Here is a 16,461-nt window from a genome sequence, read left to right on the forward strand (position 1 = left end):
AAAATCATAAGTTGAAGATACCATGGGATACTAGAGTTTCCATGTGTATTATTATATAACTCCAATTTTAGTACTATATTTACCAGAACCTTTTAAAATACCAGCTTGATAAATTTAAGCAGAATTTAAAGACACTGCTAAAGAATTATTTTAGGAACTGGATATTCTCTGTTCACTGGGGATTTGTCCCTCTAAGAAAGTTTTGGTGCCAGTTGTGTATTATCTGGAAGCCAATTCCCAAAGCCTTTATGAAAGAACTACCATTCACTCCCTATAAATGGAGCATTCATTAAAAAAAAAGAATGCTACTAAGATCGCTGGTGGGGTGGGGTGAAAGGGAGGGGAAAGCAGCCAAACTTTGATTAGAAAGGCTCACCAATATACAGACTATAGAACAGGGAGGGAATGTGTTTTTAACCAATAAACTACTGATTTAGATCTGCTAAGGTGAAAGGCCACCTGAAAGGCTATTTACTAATAACCCTGTAATTTTTAGGGGACCTCAAGCTAAATATGTTCTTCAAACCAGGCTTTAGCCTGAACAAAGTCCACAGTGTGACTAAATCCAGAAGAATTTTTTATTCCTGGAGAGAATAAAGAAAAGCCCAGAATAATGAGAAGTAAATCCCTAGGATACAGCCTAACAGAGTGATTAAGAATGCAGACTCTGGAGCCAGGCTGCCTGGGTGGAAATCCAAGTCCTACCAAGTATTTGCTATGTGACCTTGGACAAATTATTTAACTCCTCTGAGCCTCTGTTTCCTCATCTGTAAAGAGTGAATAATAATGGCGTAACCACCATAGAGTTGTTTCAAGGATTGAGTAAATTAATATTTGCAAAGGATTTCAAACTGAGCCTGGCATTTAATAAACAATATATAAATTTTTTAAGTAAAATTATAAATCAATCTGACAGTGCAGCATCATGGAGGCTTTAAAGGTCACACCACTCAGAGCTACTCTGATTGTCCATACTAACCTTTCCACAGAAGTCTATGCCAGTAGGAAAACATTTTTCTGGAATTCACTATACACTTCATTTAGTGGTATCTCCCATGGGTTCAAGTCTAATACGTGAACTTTTACATTTAATTTAAGCAACAGGACCCAACAAAGACTCTCTCCTTAACCAGTGTTTAGTCAGGCTCATCCAAGCCCTCATCTTGTCTAGGCTTCTACCTTGGCTCTCAGTCCTCACTCGGCCTACATAGTTCAGTTTTAGCAAGAATCTTGCCAAGTCAGTTTAGAAAGAATTCCCCACCCTGGATACCCGACCAAAATCTTCATCCCCTACCTATTTAGTCCTTCACCTGACTTCACCAAGAATCCTACTACCTTTGATGTCTCCTCCTAATAAATTTTCTATCCACCAACACCCTCTCTATCCTGGCCCCAAGCCTGCTCCTTGGCTATAAATCCCCACTTGTTCTTGCTGCTTTCAGGGTAGAGTATGCTCTCTCTCCCCTATTGTGTGTGATAAGCTTGACACCTTTAGCAGTCTTGAATAAAGTCCTCCTTAACATTTTAGCCAGTGTCAGCATAACTTTTTCTTTAAGAGAACATTTGTTCTAGCCCTATGCCTAGATATGACGTCAGGACTTACTGTGGTAACCCACCATTCAGGAAAGCCTAAGCACCTATCAATGTAAGTACTAACGAATAAACAGATCTTCAAACATTAAGGTCACTTTTCTGTGTCACTGTGACCCAAAGAACTTACCAACACCCTGAACAAATACAAGTATGAAGATGACAGGCCTCAAGCTTCAAAGAGGCTTTAAAAAAATCAAAATACACACATGAGACAGATTTTTTTGAAAAAAGAAAAAAACAAAACCATATTATTCTCTGGAAAGATGATGCTACTCATAGATAGCACCTCTTTTCACAAGGGGCCTAAAACCTTGGGCCAGCTACATATTCTGCTTGAGAGGTACTTTCAATTTAAGAGAGAAAGTTCTATCAGCTCAAGAATGTCCCTGGATTGGGCTTTCAGGAAGAAAGATGAAGAGAGCCTTCTTAATGAATTATTAGTCAATGAGAAAACAAACGCTTTATTAGAACTAGACTTTGCCAATTACCTTTGAGGCCTTGAACAATCATTCATCCTTCCCAAAAACCATTTTTCTTATCTTTACAATAGAATATTAATACCGATCTCACAGGGTTGATCTAAAGACTAAATGAAGTATGTACCTGATACATACTAGGCAACTCAATAAGTGGCACCAGTTATTATCATTCAAGTCCAGCTCATAAAAGTGGGAAAGTTGACTGGCCTTCCAGGCAGAAGGGCACTGTGCAAAAGTATGCATTTATCTGACAGTGCACAGCTCTGGCTATGGGTAGAGAAATCCTAACACCTATATCAAATGCTATGAGAAGACAAAGAAAGTAGACTCCTCGGATATTTTAAGCTAAGCTGGATGTGAGTACTCTCCCTGAGACAGGGAAAGCTTTCCATTTAATGTCCCTGTATTTGTCTATGTACAATATAAAGGGCTTATGGTAAAATGGATTTGAAGTCACAGATGCAATTCCTACAGCAGAGTTGAGATGAGGGGTGGTATATATGGGTGAATCAGGGCGTTTACGAACTCTGTAAGAGAGATCTTTCCTTCTCTACCCTCCTCACCATTAGTTCCTCTGAGTTTCCCCTCAAATAAATTCAATGAGCTATCTGGAAGCTTAGTCGAAAGGAACTCTGACACTATACCCCACCACCGACCATTTATTCCTGAACTATTCTTCATTTCCCATGGCCTTGCTCCTTCACTAAGAAAGGTAAGCTGCTTTCTCCTTTCAGAGACATCACAGTGGGTGCACTAGAATAATGCCTGTTCCAAGACAAGAACACAGAGGCCCACCTTACCAGCTACTCTTATCAATATGGCCACGTGATTGAGAGTGTGAGTTCTAGAAGTGGATTACCTGGGTTAATTTCCTGCCTCTACCAATCAATCAGTGACATGACTGTGGGCAAGTTTCTTAACTTCTCTGTACCTCAGTATCCTCATCTGTTCAATGGAACAGAACGTGTCTCTCAGGGTTACTGTGAGGAGTGAATGAGTTAAATATAGATGAAGAACTTAGAACAGTGTCTGGCACAATGTTAAGCATTTAAAAAGTGTTGGCTATTTCCATGTAAACATTTTAGAAAAGAAAAAAAAAATGTTTCAAGAATGAAGGTAGCAGCTATTAGACCTTAGATAACCTTGGAAAGTGCCCAAGAAAACCACCTGTTGATAGCAGTTTCAAATTCTCTCTTACTGCACTGCAACTGGGCCATGACAGAGACAACCTGATTATTCAGTATTTCTGAGTAAGAGATATGTGTCTATTTCAACACTAGAATGAAAAAATGCACAAATGATCTCTCCATAGCCCTTTGGAAGCATAACAAGACAGGATTACATTTAAAAAAATTTGTTCTCAAGTTAAGTCAGATAACAATTCCAAAAATAAAGGGAAGTCCAAAATAGGACTTATTTTCAACTTCAAGTGTCTGGGTTCTTGATTTTTCTTTTATTTGTTCTCCTTTTCTAAAAACCATAGTAATAATCAGGTCAAAAATATTACCAAGGTAAAGAATTTATTATGTTTTCTGCCAGTAATATTGATCACTCTGCAAAATGAGGAATCCAGCTCACAGGTTTTAATCTTGGCTCCATGTCCCTCTGAACTAGAAAGCATAACACCTTCAAATGACTTGAAGCCATGTGAAACACACTATTCCCTAACTGTCTACATTTTCTAAACAATGGCCAGATGCATAGAACAGAAATTGATTAAAACCTAATTTTTAAAATTCTATTGTTGAATTTTAAACTATAAAAATGTATAATGATAAGAACCTACATTTTCTCTTAAATACAAAAAGAAAGATCAAGTGTATAAAATATGACAGAGAGTTTTAATTTAGGCAAAAGTGTCTCTTTCTCCCTATTTCTACCCAGCTATTAGAACTTGAGAATAAACAAGAAAAAGATCCCAGTCAGAGCTGCCTGGTCACATTCTAAGGTGAACATAGAGGAATAACATTTACTAGCAAGCAAGACTGTACATAGTAGAGATGTCATTTAAGTACCACCCTTACGATATCTTTTCCATTTGCCTAACCTGCAAGTTAAGCCAGGATGTCTTCACATGTATTCACATTAAGTCGGAAGAGATTACACTAGGCTTTAATTAGTCAGCAATGTTTTTATATCAAAGAGTTAACCTATAGAACCCATGATTAGATGATGCTAATGAAACACTGAAACTTCATTTCATTAGAGAAATAAAACACACTTAGGAAATAATTATAACTCTTCTTATACATTAAGAGCTGCCTTTTACTTTAGAAATGTTAATGGAATTGTTTTCACAATGTTACCTATGGAAGTGAGCTATATTTATGTCAGAGCATGAACAACCAGCCAGTCTACTGGTATAAGGCAGTTCTTCCTGAAACCCAGTTGATCGGAGACTGGACATACGACTCACAGGAGCAACGTGTTGCAGACCTATGTGTTGTAGAATTATACTCACACTCCCATGCAGAAGGCAGACAGTACAAAGCAACAGGAACACAAAGGTAAAAATAAGATAAATCCTTTCCTCCAAAAGGGCACAGTCCAATAGGACCAGGGGGCATATAAATAAATCTCATCATAGGTCAATTAACAAAGTCTCTTACAGAGGTTAATAACACCATCACTAGAGGGGCACCTGGATGGCTCAGTCAGTTAAGCATCCAACTCTTGATTTCGGCTCAGGTCATGATCTCAGGGTTTGTGAGATGGAGCCCCGCCCTGCAGCTCTGAGCTGACAGCACATAGCCTACGTGGGATTCTCTTTCTCCCTCCCTCTCACTCTCTCTTTCTCTCAAAATACATACATACATACATACATAAAACTTAAAAACAAATAACACCATCACTATGGATAGTACTTACTACTTGCTAGATACTTTTCCAAGCACTTAATGCAAATTAAATCATTAATTATCAAAACAGCCACAAAAAGCAGATATGATCACTCCCATTTTACAGATAAAAAAAACTGAGGCACAAACAAGTTAAGCGACTTTCCCAAGTTCATACAAGCTAGTAAATAACAGAACCAGATTTTCAACCCAGGAAGGCTGGCTCCGGAATCCCCAATTAACCATACTGCCACACTGCTCTGCACATAAAGAAAGGTAGCAAACAAGAAGGCACAATTAGTGGTGCCTGGGTGGCCCAGTTAAGTGTCTGACTCTTGGTTTCAGCTCAGTCATGATCTCACTGTTTGTGAGTTTGAGCCAGCCCCACATCAGGCTCCGTGCTGACCCACAGAGACTGCTTAGGTTCCATCTCCCTCTCTCTGCCCCTCCTCCACTTGCTCGCTCTCTCTCACACACAAAATAAATAAGTAAAAATTAAAAGAACGAGGAAGAGGAGGAGGAGGAGGAGGAGGAGAAGAAGAAGAAGAAGAAGAAGAAGAAGAAGAAGAAGAAGAAGAAAGAAGAAAGAAGAAGAAGAAGACGACGACCACCACCACCACCACCACAACACAATCAGTTCTGTTTGAGTGCATTGGTGAAGACTGAATGCAGATTCTCAGAAGAATCAATGAAAACAGAGACTTAAAAGATTTGACAACACACTAGGCATGGCCAAATTTACAAAATGTACAGAATCTTCCAAAAGGCATCTTCTACCTACCTATACAACCACACCTATCAAGACTCATACCAAGCTAGGGTACTGGTTAACACTAGAAACAAACATCCAGGGGCGCCTGGGTGGCTCAGTCGGTTAAGCGTCCGACGTTGGCTCAGGTCATGATCTCATAGTTCGTGGGTTTGAGCCCCACATCAGTCTCTCTGCTGACAGCTAGCTCAGAGCCTGGAGCCTGTTTCAGATTCTGTGTCTCCCTCTCTCTCTGATCCTCCCCTGCTCACACTGTCTCTCTCTCTCTCTCAGAAATAAAAACATTAAAAAAAAATTTTTTTTAAACAAACATCCAGTCTCTTGTACCTATGTTTATATCATTATCCCACCTTCTAGAGACATACTCTTCTCCATGGTCTCTTTCAAGACTTCTCTCAAGCCCCCATTTCCTCCAGATAGCCTTTCCTGATCCCTTCCAGTTTAGCATTATCTCCTCTTATATTTTCAACTACATGTTGTGGCTCACTTGCTATGCTTTCTCTCTTTTACCTTTTACCCTGTTATCCATAAACCTAATCTATTCATCCTGTTTTAAATAGCATAATAAAGGTTGGAAGTTTTACCATCTGCAAATACTATCCAAGTATCCAACACCATTCTTATACAGAGGAGCTCATTTTCTGAAAGCATGAATTTCCGTAAGGTAGATGAATTCTTTCAACTTTACAGATGCATTTCACCTTCCCTTCTACCTACTCTTGCAATCCCCTGATGTGGCTTTCTCAACCACTGATAAAACGTGGGTGTCAACTTTACAAAAATAATCATAAATAATAAAAAGTAAATAAAAAGTTTTTCTATTTACAAGAAATTTTGATATACATTCACAATAATGATAAGATGTTTTATTATTTCAAAGCTCTTACATATTTTTTCCTAATTCTCACACAAAAATGAGGGCTGCTGCTCTGAAAATGTAAGTAATGATTAGCCCAAAGTCTAAGAAGAGCTGGGCTCTAATCTGGACAGGTCTTCTGCTCCCCAATTTGAGATTCTCTCTGCTACATATCACAGCTAATTCCCAAATACTAACAGGCATTAAAACCAGGGAGGTATGTCCTTTCACAACATCTACTAAGCCTTTATCTGCTATATAAACTCTAAAATAGTAAGACTCCAAGTATTGAACTATACATTAGAGCTAGCTATGCTCATTAGCATGGAATAAGGTAGCAGCAAACATACATTAGATGGTCATTATGAAATGCCATGAGGGAATCCAAAGGAAACACACAGCGCTTTTACACTTTCTAATGCCACAAGATAACTGAATAATAATTTAAGTGTTAAGCTTTTTGAAGGTAGGTATATATTCTTCATCTCATTTTGCTCATAATGCCCAACAGAGAGCAGACTCAAAAGAAACCAGAGGGACCAGAGAGACAGAAGTGTACACCAATGTGTTAATATAAAAATCCACTATAGATCAATTACTGAAAAGCTATGGTACTGAGAATATACATGAGTATAAATGGAAGCCTTAACTTACTAGAAAATATACTGAACACTACACAGCAGAATATGTCCAGGAATTATCAACTAAGCCCGGGTTTTTAACACCTGTAGTTATGTTTTTAGTGTTCTCTCTGAGAGCCACAAATCTCAGACTGATAGATGGAGAAAAGTCAGAGGAAAAGAACACTAGGTGTGGTGAAGTATTATAAAAATGCAATGAGAACTTGTCAATAAAAATCATTTCTATGGCTCTTATTTAAACAAACTTTTAAATGCTCACTTTGTTATTTCCCAGTTTACATAAATGCTTAGAAAATACTGGTTGTCCGATATTAACAATTAAAGAAAAGTCTTCATAAAGAAGGTCCAGGACAAAGCTTAGTACTAGTAATCACTCAATATATGTATGTTGATCTAAAGTGAAAATGAGTGACTTACAGTAATGGGATCAAGCAGTTTTCTTTCTTTGCTGGCCTTGAGAAATGCTGTTACATGTAGCAATAGCCATATTCACAGATCAGTGGACACAAAAAATCAGAGGGCAATGGGGCACTGATGCCATTCTTCATCCCTTTGGAAATGCAAAAAGAACAGACTACTCTAGGCCACTAAATTAAATTGCTATATTTGCGAAAGGAACAACATTGCTTTGGCACTATAAAGTTGGTCTAGCTTGAGATGGCTTCATTCATTTTTATGCCAGATTCAGGGTATTATTTCTGCATCCTGTTTTGGATACATGTACCTTTGTGGCATGCAGTGTAAGTCAAAGCATCTGTTTTCAGTGATAAAGTCTTATGTGATGAATGTTGCTCAGATCTGGGAAGAAGTCCTTTATTAGAATCAATCATTCTTTCATGTCATGAATTAAGTGTGCACGTGAGTGGAACAGACGTGGTCACCAATCCTGAGAACTCCACCTACTGCATGCAATATGTCTTAGAGCAAGCACTTAACTTCTCTGAATCTCAGGTTCCACATGTACAAAAGAAAGACAATAAATCCTTTCGAGACTGTCATGAATATTACATGAAACTAGCTTAGCACAGTGTCTGGTACAGAACAGAACAAACTTGAAATACCAGTTCTCAACAAATGTTAACTATTAAACCACTATTCACTAAGATGGCAAATGCAGACTATGAAATAATTTCATTGTAAGCATAACACATTTAGCCTATGAATTAAATTACTATCTTAAGAATAGCTTCAGCGAAGATAAATAGTGGCGCTGGCCTCTAAGACCAGTTTGTAATCCTATAAGTGATGTGTGTCTGGCAAATAGTTCCAGAAGATTCCAACCTAAAAACAGGAACCAGTAGTTCGGCAGATTTTATCCACAGTTTCAATAAAGCTACAAATTCCATGAAAATTAAAAACAAAAACCCACAAAGACTTCACTGCTACTAGAAGTAAAGTTAAAAATAGGAAGTTCAAAGGATGAAGTAAACCACCCATCTTCCTACCCTGGGGGAAAAAACTTGAAAAAGGAAGGGTAAGGAAACAATGGCACACTGCAGTTTCTCAGGACTCTCTCACTTCCTCAATAAGCATTCCTTTGTTGCCTTTGAGTTTTCTCTTCCTCACACTTTCCTTCAGGAGGGTTTGTCCTTAGTCACCTTGTTTTACCCCAAAACTTTGTTTTCTTTCAAAAAGTACTATATACTTTTTTTGGGGCGCCTGGGTGGCTCAGTCGGTTAAGCGGCCGACTTATGTTCAGGTCATGATCTCACAGTTTGTGGGTTCCAGCCCCTGACAGCTCAGAGCCTGGAGCCTGTTTCAGATTCTGTGTCTCTGTATCTCTCTGCACCATCCCCGCTGAAACTCTATTTCTCTGTCTCTCAAAAAATGAGTAAACGCTAAAAACTACTGTATATTTATATACAGGAAGCCCCAAAGTGGTGATTTAACTCTGAATGCTGCACTTCCAAGCAAAATTGAATAAAATATCCCCCTTGCATTTTTAAAATTTAGATTAAAAAACACTGACATGGAGAACTTTGCAGGTTTCCAAAGCTTCCCAGAAACACAAAATGGCCTGGCACATTTTCCTGGATGGTGTATTATCCCACCCATGACCTCTCTCTAGTACAATCACTCATTTTGCACTACTTGCCAGGCATCTACAACTTACATTCTGATGAACAGATGCAGCAATGTGAAGTGTTTTAGTGTTCTACCTCACCTCCAGCTCACTTTTCTTTTGACTACCTGAAGTATTCTATCTATCAAAGACAATGACTTGGGAAGAGTATTTACTGTTACCTTACCTTTCATGTCACATGGCAACCTATTGCTAACTCTTAAAGCTTACTGTTTCAATCATCCCCTTCTTGGTATCATACACTAAACAGGTTTGTGGTAAAATTGGACTAGTTAATTTCCTTCTCAAAGCACCACACTAAGTTGTTACCTACCATGCAATCCAAGCATATCATCTTTCTTCTAGGTTTTTTAGGACATCTTCTTTCTCAAGCTACTTTGCATCCTCAATATGCCTGCCAAACAAACCACTCTAAACTTGAATTCTCTCAACATCCATGAAGTCATTCCCCATGCTGGAAATATCCTTTCACTTTCTGTTATGACCTTCAAATGTCTTCAAATAAAGTACTCAAAGCTCTACTGTGAAGCTTCATCATACCTCAAAGAGCATCTGGCTATATTTGAGGATGCAGCATGTAGCTTCCTTCAGTATTTTTGAAGCAACATTAAGACTTACCTCTCTAGATTAATCTAAAAGCCACTGTAAATAATCCAGCCAGAGTAAACATCTGCTGGTTTACAGATACCAAATACTGACATGCTTTATGGTACACAATAGTATGTCAAGAGTTCACAAAGCCATGGATAATTTTAGCGTATCTTCTTGGTGTTGTAACTTTTACCAGAAAATTGGGGAGATGGAACCTCATTACTTTTATCCTGTTCCACGTTTCTTTTAAGTACATATTGTGGGGCGCCTGGGTGGCTCAGTCAGTTAAGCATCCAACTTCGGCTCAGGTCATGATCTCATGGCTTGTGAGTTCAAGCCCCACCTTGTCCTCTGTGCTGACAGCTCAGTGCCTAGAACCTGCTTTGGATTCTTTGTCTCCCTCTGCCCCTCCTCTGCTCGCACATGTCTACTCTCTCAAAAATAAATAAACACTAAATTTTTTTAATAAGAACAAGTACATATTGTGAGTAAAGCAAGAGTCATGTGAATTAATTTTTGTTATTTCCATCAAGACAGTCAGTTTGGGCTGTGTCCTCAGATTAAGGGTATATTTTTCGCCTTCTCTAGTAAAAAAATTTGAGAAGTACTACATTATTGTAATATACTGCCTTTTTGATGTCTACTGATATACCCTACAAGTCTACATTCTATTATTAATACATATCTGTGTCCAAGTCCCATAACCCTCACCAAACAGTAAGCCTGTGGAGGGCAGAGAATCTCTCTAGTCTTTACTGCAGCCAGCACAGGGTCTTAAAAGTAGGAAGTTAACAATAAACACATTAGAATGCAGGAATTGAGAGGATTTAGGAAAGGTAAACTAAGGCTTTTCCAGGACTGGCAAAAATCAATTCCAGATAAGAATTGATTTAGTCGTAGAGTTGCCTCTAGCTATGAAAGGTGCTAAGAGGAAGAGAGAAAAACCAGAGCCCCAGCAAAACAACATACCTAATGATCTCAACATCAAATCAAGTACATGAAATCTGAGGAGTCACAGAGAATAGTTACAAGGTCCTTTCATTTAAGATTCTTTGGCAAGCTGGGCAGAAAGCAAAGCAGTGGAAGCTGACAAAACCAGTCCAGATATTTTAGGTGCTAACCTAAATCTCACCCTTGTCTTAGAAATCCAACTCTAAAAATGAGTCTGGTGGTCTAATCAAGCTTGATGAGAAGAACGTTCAGTTAAACAAAAAACTAAAAGTTCCATAAACTTAAATCAGTAGAGAGAAAGCTAGCACTGATTTTTATTCCCTTATATCATTTTCTAATACAAAGAAGTCCTATTAAAAAACTAAGAGCAAGATTTCAACATCAGGCAGCATACTAGCTAAACTCTTAGTTTTGTTTTGTAGAGAGGGTACTTAAGCTCTTCAAGTTTCAATTTACCTATCTACAAAATGAGGATAATAATATACCCACTTCATAATGACAATCATACATGCAAAGGGCTCAGCATAGCACACAGTAAGAGCTTGATAATAGTAGTTATAATTATGATAGCTAATTTTTTCAGGAGGAAACTAATGACATGTTATAGTTGGCTCTTGAGTACTAAACCTACATTAAGCTCACCTCTCAGAATTTAAGATAATACACTATTACATGATGGCAGCAAGTTTAATGTAGCCAAAGTACCTGCTGACCAAGAAAACACTAAAGTGACAACAAACATCTTTATAGTCAAATTGTCTATTCCAAATGGTAAATTAACCATTTACTTAAGTGCATTTTCCCATCAGCTGTTTAGCACCATATACATTAATGAAAGTTATAAGAACACTCATATTGCCTCCAATGACAGATTATTAAAACTTCAAACTATTGTCTTAGTGGTTAATAGATTTCTGCACATTCTACCATTCCTTAAGAAAAACATTCCTGGACTGAATAATGAAATCTATTTAACCAAGTGAAGAAACAAGCTAATGTACATGAACCTCTAAACATTTTCTAAGCAAAACTGAAATGGAGTAACAAGTTTAGAATGTGTTCATAAATGGCTGGCTATGTTTGTGACAGCATATTTGGGTTTTTTACTATGGTATTTTTATTGATTTTCTTTGGCCAAACAAAAGTGTATAATAAGTAATATTATAGCTATATATGAACAATATGGTTATGGTAAAAGAAATTTTTCGTATAGCTGTATGACTAACATCCTCTTAAAGACTAGAAATATTTTATTATGAATAGTATTTGAAAGGCAAGTACATAAGCTTCTTAGACAAGATGTGTAAGTATGCTGGCATCGGGCCTGGTTCTTCCAAAAAGAAATAGAAAAGAATGACTCTAAAATAGGGTGGAGCTTGGGCTGCCAAGAAATTAAAGGCACACAGATGATTATTCTCCATGTCCACGATGTTTTTATAAGTTGCTTTCAATAGATTTGTTATCCTACATAATTTATAGACCATTTTCCTGCTATCCTACCCCATTTTGAAACACTAAAGCAATTTTTCCAGACTATTTTAAGGAAACTACATTTTAATAAATATAGTAGATCCATTGTGCACCTTGAGAGGCAATCCCCCACTTACCCCATCTTTAAGGTATCACAAGAGACAATTTTTATAGGATATACTATTTTATTACTGTTTTATTCTAAATTCCAAGTATTCTGTTCCTAATAAGCTGATTTACTATAGCCATTCACCACCTTCAGTACACATAATGAGATTTTTTTCAAAATCATATTTATACCCTTATCTCACTAGAACTCTACTGGGGAAACAGACTGAGTAATTATCTCCATTTAGCAGATGAGGAAACTGAGGCCCAAGGTTAAGTGACTTACCCAAGTAATAGAATGAGGGCTAGAATTTGTACAAAACAAACTTCTTTCTATATCGCTTTAAAAAAATATTCCTCTTACACCTACAATTCTACCATACAAGGCATAACTCAATACTAAACAACTGTTTTAAAACAGGATCATTTACAATTTTCCCTTTATTATTTTCTCACTTAAAAAAAAAGCCCTCATCCTCATACTATATCTCTATTAGGTAACTATTTTAACTGCTGGTGTACTGTTATTTACATGGAACAGTCATTATAAAAAAGTCTAAGTGGCTTTAAACTACATACACATCATGTTTAAAATATTGTTTTGTTTTATGTGATTATGTTCATCAGAAAGCACAGATTAATCTTAAATCTTTTATTTCAAAAGAAAACTCATTCACACAAATGCCATGCTGTTTGAGTTACTAACATGCATACACATCAATGATCTGTAGAGTCAGCAACTGCCTGCTGTGATTTTAAACAGCTAAGACATATTTAGCCACCAGAGCAGAGGAATTCCAATTGTGTCAACTTGTGCAGCTACTTCTAGCTTTACAGCTTCCCACATTATGGAAGGCACATTGTCTCTAATTATTTTATTGCTGCAAATAAAAAGGACTTCTCATACAAATGACACACAAGATTTATGCCAGGTTTTTATTAGCTCATAGACACTCCATGATTAGTTCACCATTCAATTCAAAAACTTAAACATATATGTGGTTTTCAGTTCCTCTGACCTGATATTTTTGCCTTCTTCAAAACTTACTAATATCTGTTCTCCAGCTGATAAAAATTTAAGATGGTTTTATGTATCACAGTTCATATATTCTAAGATGCTAAATTATTTTTAAGATGCTAAATTATAAAAATTATAAAAAAGCTCCCCACCCAATTTAAAAGATATTAAAATATAAAAACTTTACATCTTTGATTCCATGAGTTACTATGTATCTTTATATTTTATACTTTGCTCAGTCATATTGAACAATGGCATCTTTCAGAGCATCTGAACTGTCAGGTGAAGGAAAGCATTATCCCTAACCTCAAGAAGCTAATAAAACAAAGTAAACAGCACATACAGCACTACTTCATTTGCCTTTTCCTATCTCTAAATACCACAGAAACCTAACACCATGAAAAGCCTGTTCTAGAAATATTCAGTCTGTGTTGTCCCTAACCATTATGAGAGAGGGGGAAAAAAATCCATTCTCTCTAGCTTAACTTCTCATTCCTTGGCCATTTAAAGGGCCCGGAGCCTTCATTCAAGCCACCTAATACCTTGGGCTTATTTCTGGAGATGAAGGGGCTACCAGCAGCTGTGTGCAAACCACCACTCATCCCTAGGAATACTGAAACAGTGCGACTGTGGGCAATATTTTAACAAGGGCTCTCCAGATAACAAACTAGGGTCTCTATTTTCAGGCTGGAAATGATTCACATTCAGTTTCAATGCTGTGCAGTGTAGGGAGCCAGATCATTGTGATTCAAGTCATCAACATTTAGGAAAAATGAAGTTTGTGCACTAATTATCATGGGTCTGTAGTAGGGGTGGGACAGGGGTAAGCATTGGTTCATCTAATCAATTTAATAACTTACAATGACATCAGAATAGTGAAGGGTATATGTAAACAACCCTGAGAATCCTTAGAAATCATGCTTGTGAATGATTAATATCTGCTATCATAGTAATATGACAAAAAATTAAAACAAATATCAGACTAATTTACCATGAAAATTATTAGATTTCAATGAAATTAAATTTTATATTTCTTTAGTCACATCCCCTCAAACCAAGGTAGTGAAGAAGTACTGAATAAGTAGAAGTCCCTGGGGTTTTAGGTTTATTGGGTATATATATACTGATATATAATCAGTATATCACTTATATATAAATGGGTTTCTCAAGGACATAAAAGATATTTTTCCTAAATACCTTGACTATTGTCCTGCAAACGAATCTGCGCTATTGATTTGTACTACCTATGGAAAAATCCTTTGCCTAAGCTAGGGTAAATTTTAACCTTGAATCAGTTACAAATAAAATAAATCCTAAAATAATTAAGTTCACATTAAAGAGATTTTTACTGATAATATTATGATTCAAGAGACAAAAAACTTAACAAAGTAGTTCCCTTCCTCAAAATGTTACCACACAAGGCTCATTTAATGAATCAAAAGGTAGGTATTAACTTCCTTATCTATGCAATTTCTACATCTCTCAGTCAACAAAGATCCTACTTCCTATCATCCAGACAGTGTGTAAGTAAGAACCAGAGTGAATTTGGAATGCCAGACTACTTGGCAGAATTAAAGACACTGAAAATGCAACTTTCCCTAGGCACAGTCAAATATATAGGAATGTTGGTCAATTTATCAAACCACTAAATTTAGAATCACCTCCAGATTATTCAAAGGTAGTGCAAGATGAGTTATAATAGTATAGTAACTAGCTAAAAAGCACTAAAGTGAGACATTACTCAAAATGAAGTGTTTTTTTTCAAGAAAGAATTGATATATTATCTAAACATAGTCTCACTCTCTTACTCCCTTGCGGTCTTCAAATGTTACTTTCCCAGTGAGGCGTTTCCTGACAACTATTCAAAAGCATAGTAGCCCCTGAAGAACAGGCATATGCCCCACATACTCTTCTACATAACCTCCCCATATTTATTTTCCTCAAGAGCATTTACCACTATCTGACCTATGACATAATGCAATCATTAATTTGTTTCCTCCAATTACAATATAATTCAATGAAAGTACACATTTTTGTCTATTTTGTCCACTGTTTAACAAACAGATGTAGGCCTGATACATAAAAGGCATTGAGTTTTGCATAAACAAATGAATGAAACTAAAAGGATATAGTAAGACCTTTTAATAGCAGCCTTCTTAAAGCAGGATATGTATATCCTGTAGTGGAGTAACATAAGATAAGCATTGCACTTTGTATTGTTTTTATATGAAAATAAATGTTATAGAATATTATGGATAAAGTAAATAAAACACACTGAAAAGAAATTTTGGCTTTGTGATAGAATGGAAGTATACATTGATTAGTCATATAAGGAAAGAGGCATAGGTGTTTAAAATTGGTTATATGTTTCCTCTCCTCTCATTTTAGGAATTAATTTTCTAGGTATGTATGGAAAGTAACATGCTGGAACTAAAACATTATCATCAAAAATGATTATGTTTTAATATACCTGAAAGGAAACATTTCCCAATTTTGCATTCTACTATTAAGCAATTTTCTTTAGAGCTAACCTGAATCAAGTAATCTAAGATTAAAGTTTTCAGTTTATTTCCTGCAGGTATGGAATTGAACTAAGCCAGGGAAAAAAGAGCTAGTGAGAAATCAACATAAACATAGACAAGGTCTCCATGTGTAAGTACACGGGTGTAGCTACAGTCAGAGAAAGACAAATACCACAAGATTTCACTCATATGTGGAATTTATGAAACAAAACAAATGAGCAAAGCAAAAAGAGAGAGAGTGAGAGACTGAGAGACAAACCAAGAAATAGATTCTTGTTTTTCCAAAAAAATTTTTAATTTTTTTAAATGTTTATTTACTTTTGAGAGAGAGAGAGAAAAGGAGAGAGAGTAAGCAGGGGAGGGGCAAAGAGAGAAGGCACACAGAATCTGAAGCAGGCTCCAGGCTCTGAGCCGTCAGCACAGAGGCCCAGCGGCAGTGGGGCTCCAACCCACAAACGGTGAGATCATGATCAAGCTGAAGTTGGACTGAGCCACTCAGGCACCCCAGTTTTTTTAAATGTTTATTTAATTTTGAGAGAAAGA

At 36.7% G+C, this 16,461-nt stretch overlaps 1 protein-coding gene across 1 annotated transcript in view; it reads right to left on the minus strand.

The window, feature by feature from the left end:
* The window catches only part of ARHGAP42 (Rho GTPase activating protein 42), a 277,788-nt gene that overhangs the window by 203,988 nt on the left and 57,339 nt on the right, over positions 1 to 16,461 (minus strand). The gene's annotated exons all lie outside the window — the stretch shown is intronic.

Source organism: Crocuta crocuta, unplaced genomic scaffold, assembly GCF_008692635.1.
Source record: "Crocuta crocuta isolate KB4526 unplaced genomic scaffold, BGI_CrCroc_1.0 scaffold105, whole genome shotgun sequence".
Taxonomy (NCBI): Eukaryota; Metazoa; Chordata; class Mammalia; order Carnivora; family Hyaenidae; genus Crocuta; species Crocuta crocuta.